This window comes from Ovis aries, chromosome 2, assembly GCF_016772045.2.
Source record: "Ovis aries strain OAR_USU_Benz2616 breed Rambouillet chromosome 2, ARS-UI_Ramb_v3.0, whole genome shotgun sequence".
NCBI lineage: Eukaryota > Metazoa > Chordata > Mammalia > Artiodactyla > Bovidae > Ovis > Ovis aries.
Window position 1 is genome coordinate 151,415,703 of NC_056055.1, and position 18,273 is coordinate 151,433,975.

Here is an 18,273-nt window from a genome sequence, read left to right on the forward strand (position 1 = left end):
TTTAATTTCTTAGCAGTTGTTGTTCAGTGCCCAGTCATGTCTGACTCTTTGCGACCCCATGGACTGCAGCGTGCCAGGCCTCTCTGTCCCTCACCATCTCCTGAAGTTTGCCCAAGTTCACGTCCATTGCATTGGTGATGCTATCCAGTCATCTCACCGTCTGACACCCTCTTCTCTTTCTGCATTCAATCTTCCCCAGCATCAAGGACTTTTCCAATGAGTTAGCTGTTTGCATCACATGACCAAAATACTGTAGTTTCAACTTCAGCATCAGTCCTTCCAATGAGTATTCAGGGTTGATTTCCCTTAAGATTGACTGGTTTGATCTCCTTGCTTTCCAAAAGTAGTATACCCTTCTTAGTAGTTTGGTTCAGTTCACTCACTCAGTCGTGTCCAACTCTTTGTGACCCCATGGACTGCAGCACACTAAGTTTCTCTGTCCATCACCAACTCCTGGAGCTCAAACTCATGTCCATCCAGTCGGTGATACCATCCAACCGTCTCATCCTCTATTGTCCCCTTCTCTTCATGCCTTCAATCTTTCCCCACATCAGGTCTTTTCCAATGAGTCAGTTTGCATCAGATGGCCAAAGTATTGGAGCTTCAGATTCAGTATCAGTCCTTCCAATGAATATTCAGGACTGATTCCTTTATGATTAACTGGTTTGATCTCCTTGCAGTCCCAGGGACTCTCAAGAGTCTTCTCCAACACCACAGTTCAAAAGCATTGACTCTTAGGCACTCAGCTTTCTTTATGGGCCAACTCTCACTTCCATACATGACTACTGGAAGTACCATAGTTTTGACTAGACGGATCTTTGTCTGCAAAGTAATGTCTCTGCTTTTTAATATGCCCTCTAGGTTGGTCACAGCTTTTCTGTAAAAGAACAAGCATCTTTTAATTTCATGGCTGCAGTCACCATCTGCAGTGATTTTGGAGCCCAAGTTTTCCAATAAGTTCTTTGGCATTACCCTTCTTTGGGCAATCCCTTCTTTGGTATTGGAATGAAAACTGACCTTTTCTAGTCCTATGGCCCCTGTTTAGTTTTTCCAAATTTGCTGACATACAGAGGGCAGCACTTTGACAGCATCAGAAATAGCTCAGCTGGAATTCCATCACCTCCACTAGTTTTGTTCCTAGTGATGCTTCCTAAGGCCCACTTGACTTCACATTCCAGGGTGTCTGGCTCTAGGTGATTGACCATACCACCATGGTTTTTTAGGTTTTTAACACCTTGTTTAAATACACAGTTCTTCTGTGTATTCTTGCCACCTCTTCTTAATCTCTACTGTTTCTGTTAGGTCCTTACCATTTCTGTTCTTTATCGTGCCCATCTTTATATAGAATGTTCCTTTGATATCTTCATTTTTTTTTAAGAGGTCCCCAGTCTTTCCCAATCTATTGTTTTCTTCTATTTCTTTGCATTGTTCATTTAAGAATACCTTCCTATCTCTCCTTGCTATTCTCTGGAACTCTGCATTTAGTTAGGTGTATCTTTCCCTTTATCCCTTGCCTTTCACTTCTCTTCTTTCCTCAGCTATTGTAAAGCCTCTTCAGACAACCACTTCACCTTCTTGCATTATTTTTCTCTGCCTCCTATACAATGTTATAAACCTCCTTCCATTGTTCTTCAGGCACTCTGTCTACCAGATCTAACCCCTCAAATCTGTTGCTTACCTCCATTGTATAATCATAAGAAATTTGATTTAGAGCATACCTGAATGGCTTTGTTGCTGTTCAGTCCAACTCTTTGTGACCCCATGGACCACAGCACACCAGGCTTCCTTGTCCTTCACTATCTCCTGGAATGGCCTCATAGTTTTCCCTACTTTCTTCAATTTAAGCCTGACTTTTGCAATAAGGAGCTCATGACTGAGCCACAGTTCACCTCAGGTCTTGTTTTTGCTAATTGCATAGAGCTTCTCCATCTTCTGCTGCAAAGAACGTAATTAGTCTGATTTTGGTAGTGATTATCTGTTGATGTCCACAAAGAGTTGTCTTTTGGGTTGTTGGGAAAGGGTGTTTGCTACAACCAGCATATTTCTTTTGACAGAACTCTGTTAGCCTTTGTCCTGCTTCATTTTGTACTCTAAGGCCAAACTTTCCTGTTATTCCAGGTATCTCTTGACTTCCTACTTTTGCATTCCAATTCCCTTTGATGAAAAGGACATCTTTGGTTTTTTATTTCGGTGTTCATTCTAGAAGGTCGGGTAGGTCTTTGTAGAGTTAGTCAACCTCAGCTTCTTTAGCATAAGTGGTTGGGGCATAGAAATGGCTTACTGTGATATTGAATGATTTGCCTTGGAAACAAATTGAGATCATTCTTTTTTTTTTTTTTTAATTCCATTTGGTTATTTTTGAGTCTGCACCCAAATACTATATTTCAGACTCTTTTGATGACTATGAGGGCTACTCCATTTCTTCTATGGGATTCTTGCCTACTGTAGTAGATATAATGTTTGCTGAATTAAATTCTCTCATTCCTGTCCTTTTTAGTTCACTGATAAGATGTCGATGTTCACTCTTGTTCTCTCCTGCTTGGCCACGTACAATTTACCTTGAACCATGGACCTAACATCCCAGGTTCCTATGCAACATTGTTCTTTACAGAGTTAGACTTTGCTTTCACCACCAAACACATCCACAGCTGAATGTCCAAAAAGAAATTCCTGCTTTGGCCCAGCCATGTAATTCTTGCTGGAGCTATTAATAATTGGCCTCCACCCTTCTCCAGTAGCATATTGGATGCCTTCTGACCTGTGGCAGGGGGTGGGGGGGGGGGTTGTGGTGCTTATCTTCCAGTGTCCTATCTTTTTGCCTTTTCATACTGTCTATGGGTTTTTCCAGGTAAGGTTACTGGAGTTGGTTGCCATTTCCTCCTCCAGTGTACCATGTTTTGTCAGAACTCTTCACTATGACCCATCCAGCTTCAGTGGCCCTGTCCAGCATGACTCATAGTTTCATTGATTTATGTAGCCCTTTAAATTACTTAAATCTTCTTTAACTTTGATTTCTTTTATAAAGTTTTATAGTTTCTTTGTAGAGATCTTACATGTCATTTGCTATATTTATTTTTAGATATTTGTGTCTTTGATGGTATTGGAAATGATATCTTTAAAAATATTATAACTAATATTTATTGTTCAGTTCAGTTCAGTTCAGTCACTCAGTTGTATCTGACTCTTTGTGACCCCATGAATCGCAGCATGCCAGGCGTCCCTGTCCATCACCAACTCCCAGAGGTCACTCAAACTCATGTCCATCGACTTGGTGATGCCATCCAGCCATTGCATCCTCTGCCATCCCCTTTCCCTCATGTCCCCAATCCTTCCCAGCGTCAGAGTCTTTCCAATGAGTCAACTCTTCGCATGAGCTGGCCAAAGTACCGGAGTTTCAGCTTTAGCATCATTCCTTCTAAAGAACACCCAGGGCTGATCTCCTTCAAAATGGACTGGTTGGATCTGCTTGCAGTCCAAGGGACTTTCAAGAGTCTTCTCCAACACCACAGTTTAAAAGCATCAATTCTTCAGCGCTCAGCTTTCTTCACAGTCTAACTGTCACATCCATACATAACCACTGGGAAAACCATAGCCTTGACTAGATGGACCTTTGTTGGCAAAGTAATGTCTCTGCTTTTGAATATGCTATCTAGGTTGGTCATAACTTTTCTTCCAAGGAGTAAACGTCTTTTAATTTCATGGCTGCGGTCACCATCTGCAGTGATTTTGGAGCCCCGCAAAAAAAGTCTGACACCGTTTCCCCTGTTTCCCCATCATTTCCCCTGAACTGATGGGACCAGATGCCATGATCTTCGTTTTCTATTTATTGTTAGAACATAACCATATAATTTATATTAACTATAAATAACTGATATTCTAATATTCATATATTAAGTAGTATTGATTCTAATAATATATCTCTATGTTAGAACCGTGAACTCCCTGATGTTCAAGCTTGTTTTAGAAAAGACAGAGGAACCAGAGATCAAATTGCCAACATCCACTGGATCATCGAAAAAACAAGAGAGTTCCAGAAAAACATCTATTTTTGCTTCATTGACTATGCCAAAGCCAGCCTTTGACTGTGTGGATCACAATAAACTGTGGAAAATTCTGAAAGAGATGGGAATACCAGACCACCTAACCTGCCTCTTGAGAAAATCTGTATGCAGGTCAGGAAGCAAGAGTTAGAACTGGACATGGAACAACAGACTGGTTGAAATAGGAAAAGGAGTACGTCAAGGCTGTATATTGTCACCCTGCTTATTTAACTTATATGTAGAGTACATCATGAGAAACGTTGGACTGGAAGAAACACAAGCTGGAATCAAGATTGCTGGGAGAAATATCAATAACCTCAGATATACAGATGACACTACCCTTATGGCAGAAAGTGAAGAGGAACTAAAAGCCTCTTGATGAAAGTGAAAGAGGAGAGTGAAAAAGTTGGCTTAAAGCTCAACATTCAGAAAATGAAAATCATGGCATCTGGTCCCATCAACTTCATGGAAAATAGATGGGGAAACAGTGGAAACAGTGTCAGACTTTATTTTGGGGGCTCAAAATCACTGCAGCTGGTGACTGCAGCCATGAAATTAAAAGATGCTTACTCCTTGGAAGAAAAGTTATGACCAACCTAGACAGCATATTCAAAAGCAGAGACATTACTTTGCCAACAAAGGTCCGTCTAGTCAAGGCTATGTTCTTTCCTGTGGTCTTGTATGGATGTGAGAGTTGGACTGTGAAGAAGGCTGAGCACCGAAGAATTGATGCTTTTGAGCTGTGGTGTTGGAGAAGACTCTTGAGAGTCCCTTGGACTGCAAGGAGATCCAACCAGTCCATTTTGAAGGAGATCAACCCTGGGACTTCTTTGGAAGGAATGATGCTAAGGCTGAAACTCCAGTACTTTGGCCACCTCACACAAAGATTTGACTCATTGGAAAAGACCCTGATGCTAGGAGGGATTGAGGGCAGGAGGAGAAAGGGACGACAGAGGATGAGATGGCTGGATGGCATCACTGACTCGATGGACGTGAGTCTGAGTGAACTCTGGGAGTTGGTGATGGACAGGGAGGTCTGGTGTGCTGCGATTCATGGGGTCGCAAAGAGTCAGACACGACTGAGCGACTGAACTGAACTGAACTGAACTGAGATTGTCTATGATGGTACTATTTATGAATAACTATTTTGCTTCTTGTAAACTTGTACATGTATATATATTATTATTAAATACATTTTATATTTCTATGCTATGTTTTTGCCTATATATACCCTCTATTTTATATTCGATCTTTTGTTCTAGATACTTTTTTCAGACTATCTTCTGGGTTATAAATTATTTTTTTCAACTATTCAGTTCAGTTCAGTTCAGTTGCTCAGTGTGTCCAGCTCTTTGCGACCCCATGAATCGCAGCACGCCAGGCCTCCCTGTCCATCACCAACTCCCGGAGTTCACTCAGACTCACATCCATCGAGACAGTGATGCCATCCAGCCATCTCATCCTCTGTCGTCCCCTTCTCCTCCTGCCCCCAATCCCTGCCAGCATCGGGGTCTTTTCCAATGAGTCAACTCTTTGCATGAGGTGGCCAAAGTACTGGAGTTTCAGCTTTAGCATCATTTCTTCCAAAGAAATCCAGGGCTGATCTCCTTCAGAATGGACTGGTTGGATCTACTTGCAGTCAAGTGACTCCACAGTTAAAAAGCATCAATTCTTCGGTGCTCAGCTTTCTTTATAGTCCAACTCTCACATCCATACATGACCACTGGAAAAACCATAGCCTTGACTAGACAGACTTTTGTTGACAATGTAATGTCTCTGGTTTTTAATATGCTGTCTAGGTTGGTCATACCTTCTTTCCAAGGAGCAAGTGTCTTTTAATTTCATGGCTGCAGTCACCATCTGCAGTGATTTTGGAGCCCCCCAAAATAAAGTCATCCAGTGTTTCCACTTTTACCCCATCTATTTGGCACAAAGTGATGTGACTGAATGCCATGATCTTTGTTTTCTGAATGTTGAGCTTTAAGCTGACTTTTGTACTCTCCTCTTTCTCTTTCATCAAGAGGCTCTTTAGTTCTTCCTCACTTTCTGCCATAAGGGTGGTGTCATCTGCATATCTGAGGTTATTGATATTTCTCCCGGCAATCTTGATTCCCTTTGTGCTTCCTCCAGCCCTGTGTTTCTCATGATGTGCTCTGCATAGAAGTTGAATAAACAGGGTGACAATATACAGCCTTGACGTACTCCTTTTCCTATTTGGAACCATTTTGTTGTTCCATGTCTGGTCTAACTGTTGCTTCCTGACCTGCATATAGGTTTCTCAAGAGGGAGGTCAGGTGGTCTGGTATTCCCATCTCTTTCAGAATTTTCCACAGTTTGTGATCCACGCGGTCAAAGGCTTTGGCATAGTCAATAAAGCAGAAATAGATGTTTTTCTGGAACTCTCTTGCTTTTTCCATATTCCAGCAGATGTTGGCAGTTTGATCTCTGGTTCCTCTGCTTTTTCTAAAACCAGCTTGAACATCTGGAAGTTCCCAGTTCATGTATTGCTGAAGTCTGGCTTGGAGAATTTTTTTTTTTTTTTTGGCTTGGAGAATTTTAAGCATTACTTTATAGTGTGTGAGATGAGTGCAATTCTGTGGTAGTTTGAGCATTCTTTGGCATTACCTTTCTTTGGGATTAAACACCTTTTTCAGTCCTGTGGCCACTGCTGAGTTTTCCAAATTTGCTGACATATTGAATGCAGCACTTTCACAGCATCATCTTTCACAGTTTGAAATAGCTCAACTGGCATTCCATCACCTCTACTAGCTTTGTTCTTAGTGATGCTTCCTAAGGCCCACTTGACTTCATATTTTAGGATGTCTGGCTCTAGGTGACTGATCACACCATCTTGATTATCTGGATTGTGAAGATCTTTTTGTACAGTTCTTCTGTGTATTCTTCCCACTTCTTTTAATATCTTCTGCTTCTGCTAGGTCCATACCATCTGTCCTTTATTGAGCCCATCTTTGCATGAAATGTTTCCTTGGTATCTCTAATTTTCTTGAGGAGATCTCTATTCTTTCCCGTTCTATTGTTTTCCTCTATTTCTTTGCATTGATCGTTGAGGAAAGCTTTCTTATCTCTCCTTGCTATTCTTTGGAACTCTGCATTCAAATGGGTATATCTTTTCTTTTCTCCTTTGCTTTTTGCTTCCCTTCTTTTCACAGCTATTTGTAAGGTCTCCTCAGACAGCCATTTTGCTTTATTGTGTTTATTTCTCTTGGAGATGGTCTTGATTCCTGTCTCTTGTACAATATCATGAACCTCTGTCCATAGTTCATCAGGCACTCTACCAGATCTAGTCCCTTAAATTTATTTCTCACTTCCACTGTATAGTCATAAGGGATTTGATTTAGGTCATATCTGAATGGCCTAGTGGTTTTCTCCACTTTCTTCAATTTTAATCTGAATTTGGCAATAAGGAGTTCATGATCTGAGCCACAGTCAGCTCCCAGTCTTGTTTTTGCTGACTGTATAGAGCTTCTCCATTGCTGGCTGCAAAGAATATAATCAATCTGATTTCGGTGTTGACCATCTGGTGATGTCCATGTGTAGAGTCTTCTCTTGTGTTGTTGGAAGAGGGTGTTTGCTATGAACAGTGCATTCTCTTGGCAAAACTGTTTTAGCCTTTGCCCTGCTTCATTCCGTAATTCAAGGCCAAATTTGCCTGTTACTCCAGGTGTTTACTTTTGCATTCCAGTCCCCTATAATGTTAAGGACATCTTTTTTGGGTGTTAGTTCTAGAAGGTCTTGTAGGTCTTCATAGAACCATTCAACTTAGGCTTCTTCAGCATTACTGGTTGGGGCATAGACTTGGATTACTGTGATATTGAATGGTTTGCCTTGGAAACGAACAGAGATCATTCTGTCCTTTTTGAGATTGCATCCAAGTACTGCATTTCAGACTCTTTTGTTGACTATGATGGCTACTCCATTTCTTCTAAGGGATTCCTGCCCACAGTAGTAGATATAATGGTCATCTGAGTTAAATTCACCCATTCCAGTCCATTTTAGTTTACTGATTCCTAGAATGTTGATGTTCACTCTTGCCATCTCCTGTTTGACCACTTCCAATTTTCATCGACCTAACATTCCAGGTTCCTGTGAAATATTGCTCTTTACAGCATTGAACCTTGCTTCTGTCACCAGTCCCATCCACAACTGGGTGTTGTTTTTGCTTTGGCTCCATCCCTTCATTCTTTCTGGAGTTATTTCTCCACTGATCTCCAGTAGCATATTGGGCACCTACTGACCTGGGGAGTTCATCTTTCAGTGCCCTATCTTTTTGCATTTTCATACTGTTCATGGGGTTCTCACAGCAAGAATACTGAAGTGGTTTGCCATTCCCTTTCCAGAGGACCACATTCTGTCAGACCTCTCCACCATGACCTGTCCGTCTTGGGTGACCCCACATGGCATGGCTTAGTTTCATTGAGTTAGACAAGGCTCTGGTCTGTGTGATCAGATTGGCTAGTTGTCTGTGATTGTGGTTTCACTCTGTCTGCCCTCTGATGCCCTCTCTTAGTGCCTACCGTCTTACTTGGGTTTCTCTTATCTGGATGTGGAGTATCTCTCCATGGCTACTCCAGCAAAGTGCAGCCACTGCTCCTTACCTTGGATGTGGGGTAGCTTCTCTCGGCTGCCACCCTTGACCTTGGAGTTGGGGTAGCTCCTCTTGGCTGCACTTTCAGCTATTATTAATCTGCAATTAAATGCACCACTGAAATCTTGCTTGCTTTTCTGATTTTCAGTTTTAGACTTTCTATTTGCCTTTTACTAATGTTAAATGTCTGTGTTCATAGATGTTCACCATTAAATTCATAGCGCTTAAAATTTCAAGCCCCTCAGTTTTTATGCTTATAAACATAGTAAGTTATAGTCTGCTTCTGATGATTTTTGCAGAATTTCAGATTTTGCAGAATTTCATAGATTTAACCAGTCCTTGCTCAAACAGGTTCCCATGGTAAAGGCTTTCAAAACCCATATTTTCTCTATGAACTTTCCAAAGCTCAGCTCTTTCTCCCTTAGATGGATACTTACTAGGTATTGAATTTAAAATAATAGAAATAATGATTGATAGAAATAATTTGATGCCTATGTGATCTGCTTTTAGAAAACATCCTCTACTCTTCTGCCATATACCTAAACGCATTAAAAGCCCAGGACTGAGGTTTGAAGACTTTTGACTCACACAAATTTCAGGATCCCAGCCCTTATCAGAGGCTGTTTCACTCAGATCTCTACTCTTGGTGAATGCTAGCCTCCGTTTGCTATTCCTCCACTCCTAAGAATCTATAGCTGCTTCTAGTTAAGTGTTCCCAAGCAAAGGCAGGCTTCCACTGGTATAGCCTTTCAAAATTCATGTTTTGTCCATTACCTTTTCAAAGTATTGCTCTTCCCCTATCCCATTTAGTGAATGCCCCTAAAATGCTTAACTCTCTGTTTTTCAAAAAAGAATTGATCTGAGTAGCTTTCCAAATTCCTCAAAGGAAATCCTCATTTGATCCACTAATTTCTTTCAATTTTTAAGAAGTTTTTCTTAGCTCTTCAAGAAGTTATTATCATTATGTTAAACAAATTTGGCTGGTAATTAATATTTTTCTAGTTGTTTGATAGTTTAGTTTAACATACCTAATCTATTATGTTTCTTTTCAAATTTTAATATTTATTATTATAAATTTAATTTTTTTAAGTGAGTCAATTTAAAGAAAAATACTAATATCCACAGATTATCTGCAGATCTGATTATGAAGGGATACTTCAGTGACTGAAGCTTGCACACACTGGTATAGCGGAGGGGACCATGACTCAGATTGTCATGGTTTATGTCTTATCTGGATTGCTTATGAGCCTGTTAACCTTGAACAAGTTGCTTAATCCCTCCAACATCTGCTTCTTCATTTATAAATTAGAGACAATAAAAGCCCTAACTCACTATGTTGTAGTGAGTATTAAATGAGGTGGCATGTGTAAATCACATGGCATAGGCCCTGGCATTTAATAACGTTTCATAAATGTTAGCTATAATTTCCTTATTTGTCAGAGAGAAGAATGGTAATGATATATTTAGGTCAATCATTAGTCTCCTTGATTATGACAACTCATTAGCCTAATTTGGAACATTTCTTAGGAGATACGAACTCTTAAGTATCAAGAAGTTTCATCATTACCTCAGAGAGATGTAGACTGCCTTAGAGTAGCTCCCCAAATTCTCAAAAGAACTTTTGAATGAACTAAACAGTCAACCTTGATGTGAATAGTTGTTTAGGTTGTGTACTACCCACCTTTAATCTCTAAAAGGGCACTACCCCTTGAGCTGTGTTCTGTATTCACTCTACACAACTACATGCAGTAGCCCTTGGAGTAGTTTTCGATTGTGATGTATATTCTTAACACATTTGCAATATTAACTTTCAAATCATAATCTGTTTTAATTATTCCATTTTTTTTAAAGAGAATTTCTTGAATTCTAGTTGCTGCCCTGTTACTATCTGTGTGACTTGAACAAATTGCTTACTATCACCAGGCCTCAATTTCTTTATATGTCAAAAACAAGAGTTGGACTAAATTGTCTTCAAGTCTAAAATTCTAATATTCACATGCAAAATACAATTCTAGTATCTTTGTAGTGAATTTGCATATTTAATGATTTTCTAGTGTTAGTTGGACAACTTGGAATTTGTATTTGTAGGCTGATAATTAGCATGAAGCATCATACTTTTTCCATTTGTCATATTAACAAAGCATACTTACTCTAGGAAAAATGTGTGACATTTAAAATAATAAGGCTTAGTCTGACCTAAGAGGCCTTTTCAAAGTCTGTTCCAGTACCATAATTATCTGTGTATAAATGACCATATTGGATGCCTACACATATTCACAGTATTTCACACAGCTGAGAGACGTCCTCTTGAAAGATAAGGGAAATGTATCTGAATGGGGTGTCAGCTCACTTTATGTTCAACCTTAAAGTTGGCTCAATGACAAAGTGAGGCAGTTTTGAACATGAAGTCAGTAAACTTCTAGTGTTTTGTCCTGGCCTGATAAGACTCTTGGAGAGCTGCGAGTCAGATAAATAATTTACAGCTGCTACTGCTGCTGCTAAGTCACTTCAGTCATGTCCGACTCTGTGTGACCCATTAGATCCCAGGCTCCGCCATCCCTGGGATTCTCCAGGCAAGAACACTGGAGTGGGTTGCCATTTCCTTCTCCAGTGCATGAAAGTGAAAAGGGAAAGTGAAGTCACTCAGTCATGTCCGACTCTTCGCGACCCCATGGACTGTAGCCTACCAGGCTCCTCCATCCATGGGATTTTCCAGGCAAGAGTACTGGAGTGGGTTGCCATTGCCTTCTCCGAATTTATAGCTAAATATTATTATTTTACATGTTAATCTTTTTATTTAGCAAAACCAATTTACTTTGTTTAAAAAGAGAAATTGGACATTTATTTCTTAAAACAAGACAGAGAGCCTGTCAGGAAATCTGTATGTATAATTCTTTGATTATGAAGTGAATAAATGCTCAGGCAATAAACTTTTTTGGGTACTAACAAGTAGTGCTGATGGTATAGGTGGGTGATTCGGTGTGGAACTTCCATTGACAGCAAAATGCTCACCATACAATGCTTCTTTTCAGAATCGTCATGACTACTTACATTTTTCTAAAGTAATAATCATTTCTCCAGAGATCTTTTTCCAATTTAAAATTCCCCCATCAAGAATCTTTTACAAAATACTTTGAATAAATACAGCCAACTATAACTCTGACTTCCAGCTGTCACCAAAGGTCTCCAAAGAATATACTTTGATTATAAAACTAGACTGACAGGGATTTGAGTAAAAAAAGAGACTTCAAAAGTCAAGGAATTATTAGGCCCCTTTGTTCACATAAATTCCCTAGTATGAAGCCATAGAAAAGTGTTAATATCAGAAAGTCCTTTCTTTCTTTTTTGAGAAAGGGAAAACCTAATTACTGCCTAGAAGTGCATGGCATGGCTCCCACTTCTGCCTACAGACACTCTGAATAAAAACCTTTTACATTGTCTAAATCTAAACAGTACAACAATCACAATTTAGTTATCTTCCTTAATTTTCAAAGTATTTTGACATATATTTTCCTGTCACCAAAGTTATCTTATGAGAGAGGACAAATTATTATCCCTAAGCCAAGGATAAGAACATTGAGTCACAAAAAAATTGGCCTGTCAGAAGTGACATATTTGGCATTTGATTTAGGACTAGAATTCATTCTGCAGTTTCTTAGCAAATCCATTTCCCAAAGACTGCAAGATCATTTGCAGCGACATAGGAGTAAAGGGGAAAATGCTGCTCAGAGTAAAAGCAATAAAACAGTTCTTGCTCTTTCTTCTTTTCCATGTTCATTTCACTCAAACACTTATGCCAAGGCAAAGTGAATTTGCTTTGTTTGTTTCCAGCTGTGCATGCATTTTTATGGCCACCTAACTACTAATTTACATAACTCCTGTAAGTCCATTTGACTCTGCTGACTTGCCCCTTTCTTCTTGAAATCCTCTCATCCTTGCTTCTGAGAATCCTTTCTGCACGGTTTTTCTTCTAGTCTGTGGTCACTTCTGACACTCATCTGGACTTCAGGCACAGTGTCCCATGTTGATTCCTCTAATATCAGCCATGAGACCTTAAATCTGTTTTCCAAACAGCCACCAGAATAATCTACTTGAAACGAAACATTTGACCATGTTACTCCTCTGCTTAAAATTCACAATTGTCTTCCTGTGTTCCTTGGCAGTGGTTGTCATTGTCTTCAGACCCAATGCCTCCTATCTGCAATAAATATTCTACATTATCTCATCTACTTTCCCCAAATGAAATCCATAGAAAACACAATCAACCTGCATAAATATCTGGAAGATAAAATCAATATGGTGATACTAACAGTAATGTAAAATAATTTAGTGAAGGAAAATAATTTAGTATGAAATAATATGTATTTCAATGTGTACATGTTTGGTGTGACATCATAGGAGACACAATGATCAGATGCTTTCACTTATGTGTAGAATCACAGTGACTGTGATGGCTACAGATGCAGATGGATACAGATGTGCATATTCACAACTCAGATCCATTAACAAAGATGTAATTTTCTAAAATGGAAAATTTGGTGATATAGTTTATAATATTACCTTTTCATACTTTAATATGAACATGAATCGTCTGGAGATCTCCTGAAGCTGCTCATCCTTGGATAGATTCTAAGTCTGTGCTTTTCTAATGAGCTCCCAGGTGATGCCATTCTGCTGTTCCATGGATCACATATTGAATAGTCAGAGCATAGACTTCATTTATATCCAAAGGGTAGTGACACCCAAGGTTATTCCATTAAAATCTTGATGTCCCTTGTAAGACTTCATAAATTCTAGTGTGGTGTCATTTGTGTATTGGGTAACTGCTCTTCTGGCACTTAGCCATGGAAGCCAGCAATCTTAGACTCTGAGCCCAGAGCAAGGTCTAGAGAGCTGTAGAGAAAACACTATTTTCCTTCTCTGAGAAAGAGTAAGTGGCTGTGGTTAAAATCCTTCTCAATAGACTTGTGATAATTTTTCAGGAGGTACAGTGGGGCAAGGGAGAATCATGCTGAACCTAAATTGATCCTTAAGTTTTATGCCATGTATCTATTCAGGTATTCAGGTTCCTGAGACAAATGTATGAGGGGTAATGTTGGAGGAATGGTGCTACATCTAAGTCCTTTGAAACAAGTAGTGATGAGCATGACTCGTTCCTACAAAGAATCCAGAATCACTGTGGCAGTAAAGACCAGATGGAATGAGATCTACTTAGCACCTCTAGAGTTTGGTATCTTGACAAGCAGCAGTGATGAAATTTAAGAAGAGCCCCTGTAAGAGCTGCAGACCTAGTGGGTGCAAAGTAGAGATGGCAGATCCTCCTCTGAGATCTAAGAAAGAAGCAAATGCCCATCAGACATGTCATTGTTGGTACACCCTCTGTTAATCCTTGGAAACACTTGGGGACATTTTATAGTGGCTGAAGGGGCAGTCACAGATGCTAATGTGTCTTCATTTGTAGTCCCAGGTTGAAGAGGTATGGGGACAATTCAGTTCAGTTCATTCACTCAATTGTGTCCAGCTCTTTGTGACCCCACGAACCGCAGCACTCCGGGCCTCCCTGTCCATCACCAACTCCTGGAATCCACCCAAACCCAAGTCCATCGAGTTGGCGATGCCATCCAACCATCTCATCCTCTGTCATCCCCTTTTCCTCCTGCCCTCAATCTTTCCCAGCATCAGGGTCTTTTCAAATGAGTCAGCACTTTGCATCAGGTGGCCAAAATATTGGAGTTTCAGCTTCAACATCAGTCCTTCCAATGAACACCCAGGACTAATCTCCTTTAGGATGGACTGGTTGGATCTCCTTGCAGTCCAAGGGACTCTCAAGAGTCTTCTCCAACACCACAGCTCAAAAGCATCAATTCCTCAGCACTCAGCTTTCTTTATAGTCCAATTTACATCCATACATGACCACTGGAAAAACCATAGCCTTGACTAGACGGACCTTTGTTGGCAAAGTAATGTCTCTGCTTTTTAATATGCTATCTAGGTTGGTCATAACTTTCCTTCCAAGGACTAAGTGTCTTTTAATTTCATGACTGCAATCACCATCTGCAGTGGTTTTGGAGCCCCCCAAAATAAAGTCAGCCACTGTTTCCACTGTTTCCCCATCTATTTGGCATGAAGTGATGGGACCGGATGCCATGATCTTTGTTTTCTGAATGTTGAGCTTTAAGCCAACTTTTTCACTCTCCTCTTTCACTTTCATCAAGAGGCTCTTTAGTTCTTCACTTTCTGCCATAAGGGTGGTGTCATCTGCATATCTGAGGTTATTGATATTTCTCCCGGTAATCTTGATTCCAGCTTGTGCTTCCTCCAGCCCAGCGTTTCTCATGATGTGCTCTGCATATAAGTTAAATAAGCAGGGTGACAATATACAGCCTTGACGTACTCCTTTTCCTATTTGGCACCAGTCTGTTGTTCCATGTCCAGTTCTAACTGTTGCTTCCTGACCTGCATACAGGTTTCTCAAGAGGCAGGTCAGGTGGTCTGGTATTCTCATCTCTTTCAGAATTTTCCACAGTTTATTGTGATCCACACAGTCAAAGTCTTTGGCATAGTCAATAAAGCAGAAATAGATGTTTTTCTGGAACTCTCTTCCTTTTTCGATGATCCAGCGGATGTTGACAATTTGATCAGGGAGTTCACGGTTCACATATTGCTGAAGCCCGGCTTGGAGAATTTTAAGGATTACTTTACTAATTTTAAGGATTACTTTAAGGATCTTTACTTTGAGATGAGTGCAATTATGCAGTAGTTTGAGCATTCTTTGGCATTGCCTTTCTTTGGGATTGGAATGAAAACAGACCTTTTCCAGTCCTGTGGCCACTGCTGACTTTTCCAAATTTGCTGGCATATTGAATGCACTTTCACAGCATCATCTTTCAGGATATGAAATAGCTCAACTGGTATTCCATCACTTCCACTAGCTTTGTTCTTAGTGATGCTTCCTAAGGCCCACTTTACTTCGCATTCCAGAATGTCTGGCTCTAGGTGAGTGATCACAGCATCATGATTAATGCGTTGTGAAGATCTTTTTTGTACAGTTCTTCTGTGTATTCTTGCTACCTCGTCTTCCTATCTTCTGCTTCTGTTCGGTCCCTACCGTTTGTCCTTTATTGAGCCCATTTTTGCATGAAATGTTCCCTTGGTATCTCTAATTTTCTTTCTTTTTTTAAAAAAATTATTTTATTTTATTTTTTTAATTTTAAAATCTTTAATTCTTACATGCGTTCCCAAACATGACACCCCCTCCCACCTCCCTCCCCAGAGGTCTCTGTTCTTTCCCATTCTATTGTTTTCCTCTATTTCTTTGCATTGATCACTGAGGAAGTCTTTGTTATGTCTCCTTGCTATTCTTTGGAACTCTACCTTCAAACGGGGACAATGGGAATATATTATTATTACTTATTACTGATAATCATCAAATACTTCCTTCACTGTTGTTCTATACATACTGTGCCTGTTGTCATCATAATGTATACTTTGTTACCAATCTTCAGCTGCTTTTTTTTTTTTTTTTTTTTTTTTTTTTTTAGTTTTTTATTTTTTAAATTTTAAAATCTTTAATTCTTACATGCATTCCCAAACATGAACCCCCTCCCACCTCCCTCCCCATAACATCTTTCTGGGTCATCCCCATGCACCAGCCCCAAGCATGCTGCATCCTGCGTCAGACATAGACTGGCGATTGAGTTGCCATCTTCCTAAATTCCATATACATGTGTTAGTATACTGTATTGGTGTTTTCTTTCTGGCTTACTTCACTCTGTATAATCGGCTCCAGTTTCATCCATCTCATCAGAACTGATTCAAATGAATTCTTTTAACGGCTGAGTAATACTCCATTGTGTATATGTACCACAGCTTTCTTATCCATTCATCTGCTGATGGACATCTAGGTTGTTTCCATGTCCTGGCTATTATAAACAGTGCTGCGATGAACATTGGGGTACATGTGTCTCTTTCAGTTCTGGTTCCTCGGTGTGTATGCCCAGAAGTGGGATTGCTGGGTCATAAGGTAGTTCTATTTGCAATTTTTAAGGAATCTCCACACTGTTCTCCATAGTGGCTGTACTAGTTTGCATTCCCACCAACAGTGTAGGAGGGTTCCTTTTCTCCACACCCTCTCCAGCATTTATTGCTTGCAGATTTTCCCATTCAGAAGGCTGTCTTTTCACCTTGCTTATATTTTCCTTTGTTGTGCAGAAGCTTTTAATTTTAATTAGATCCCATTTGTTTATTTTTGCTTTTATTTCCAGCATTCTGGGAGGTGGATCATAGAGGATCCTGCTGTGATTTATGTCTGAGAGTGTTTTGCCTATGTTCTCCTCTAGGAGTTTTATAGTTTCTGATCTTACATTTAGATCTTTAATCCATTTTGAGTTTATTTTTGTGTGCGGTGTTAGAAAGTGATCTAGTTTCATTCTTTTACAAGTGGTTGACCAGTTTTCCCAGCACCACTTGTTAAAGAGATTGTCTTTTACTCCATTGTATATTCTTGCCTCCTTTGTCAAAGATAAGGTGTCCTTGCGCAGGGGCCATGCTAATCTTCTCTGTATCGTTCCAATTTTAGTATATGTGCTGCCGAAGCGAGCACTAAGTATACTTTATTCTATTCATCTGAAAACTATAATTCACCTTCTGTAAACCAGAGAGGTAGAAAGGAATTACCAAAATCTTCTCATTCATCAAGGAGACCAACTTGCACTTAGGGCCTATATATTTGTTTTTTCTCCAGTATATGCTCTGCTTGTCCCTGTGATTGTTCTGAGATCATTCCTAAGTCTCAAGTGGAGCTATAGCTCTTTGTACTTTCCCCAGAAATTCCCCCTATAAATCTTATGAAAACCTTTTGGAATGCTGCATTTAAGTCTGTCAGGTAATGTTCATGTTTTCTCAAAGCTTACTGATAACTGACCCTGCTATTAATCCACTGAGCATCAGCCTAGCCTTTTCAGCTTGGGTAGGAGGAAAGGAAATGGAGAAGAAGAATCAAATAAAACAAAGGATAAATTAATGGAGTTTAATTTACTATAAGGAGGCAAAGAGGATGTAAGATGCCTGAGCTTTCCAACCTGGAGTGTTTAGGGGAATAGAGAAACGAGAAGAGCCATTTACTTTTGTGACAAAACCACTGTTTGGTTTTAAGGCATGTTGTTTAAATGATAGTTACAGACCTAAATAAAAATAGTCAGCAGACAACATTTTATCTGGTTTCAGTATAATAAAATAGATGTCCTGGAAACTACTCATATACTGGTAAATTATTATCTGAGAGATTTAGAAGAGTACACATAAAGCACTCAGAATAGTTTATTAACTTTAAAAACCTGCATCATTAATTCTGTTAGTTGGTTAAAGTAAAGGTGATGGTGATTATGCTGAAACAGAATAGATCTGTTTCACAAAGGCAGGGTGTTGAAAATGTTTACAGTGCCTGCTTGTTGTAAATACCAAGTAGTTATTTGTATAATTTTCTCTTAAACATTTTATCTGAAATCACATTCAACCTGAATTGCTCATTTTTCCCAAGAGATTTTTTTCTACCATTCCCCTATGAAGCCTATAGTCAAGATTATCCTCTAAGAGAACACACATGTGGCTTCTGTCTACCAACATGTC

The 18,273-nt window shown here is 39.6% G+C and overlaps 1 protein-coding gene and 1 non-coding gene across 8 annotated transcripts in view; one reads left to right on the forward strand and one right to left on the reverse strand.

Moving 5' to 3' along the window:
- Nucleotides 1–18,273, forward strand: part of CCDC148 (coiled-coil domain containing 148) — a 340,275-nt gene that overhangs the window by 159,198 nt on the left and 162,804 nt on the right. The window lies entirely within an intron of this gene.
- Nucleotides 17,144–17,248, reverse strand: LOC121818847 (U6 spliceosomal RNA). Its single transcript, XR_006058996.1, has one exon. It is a non-coding gene; the product is annotated as a U6 spliceosomal RNA (small nuclear RNA).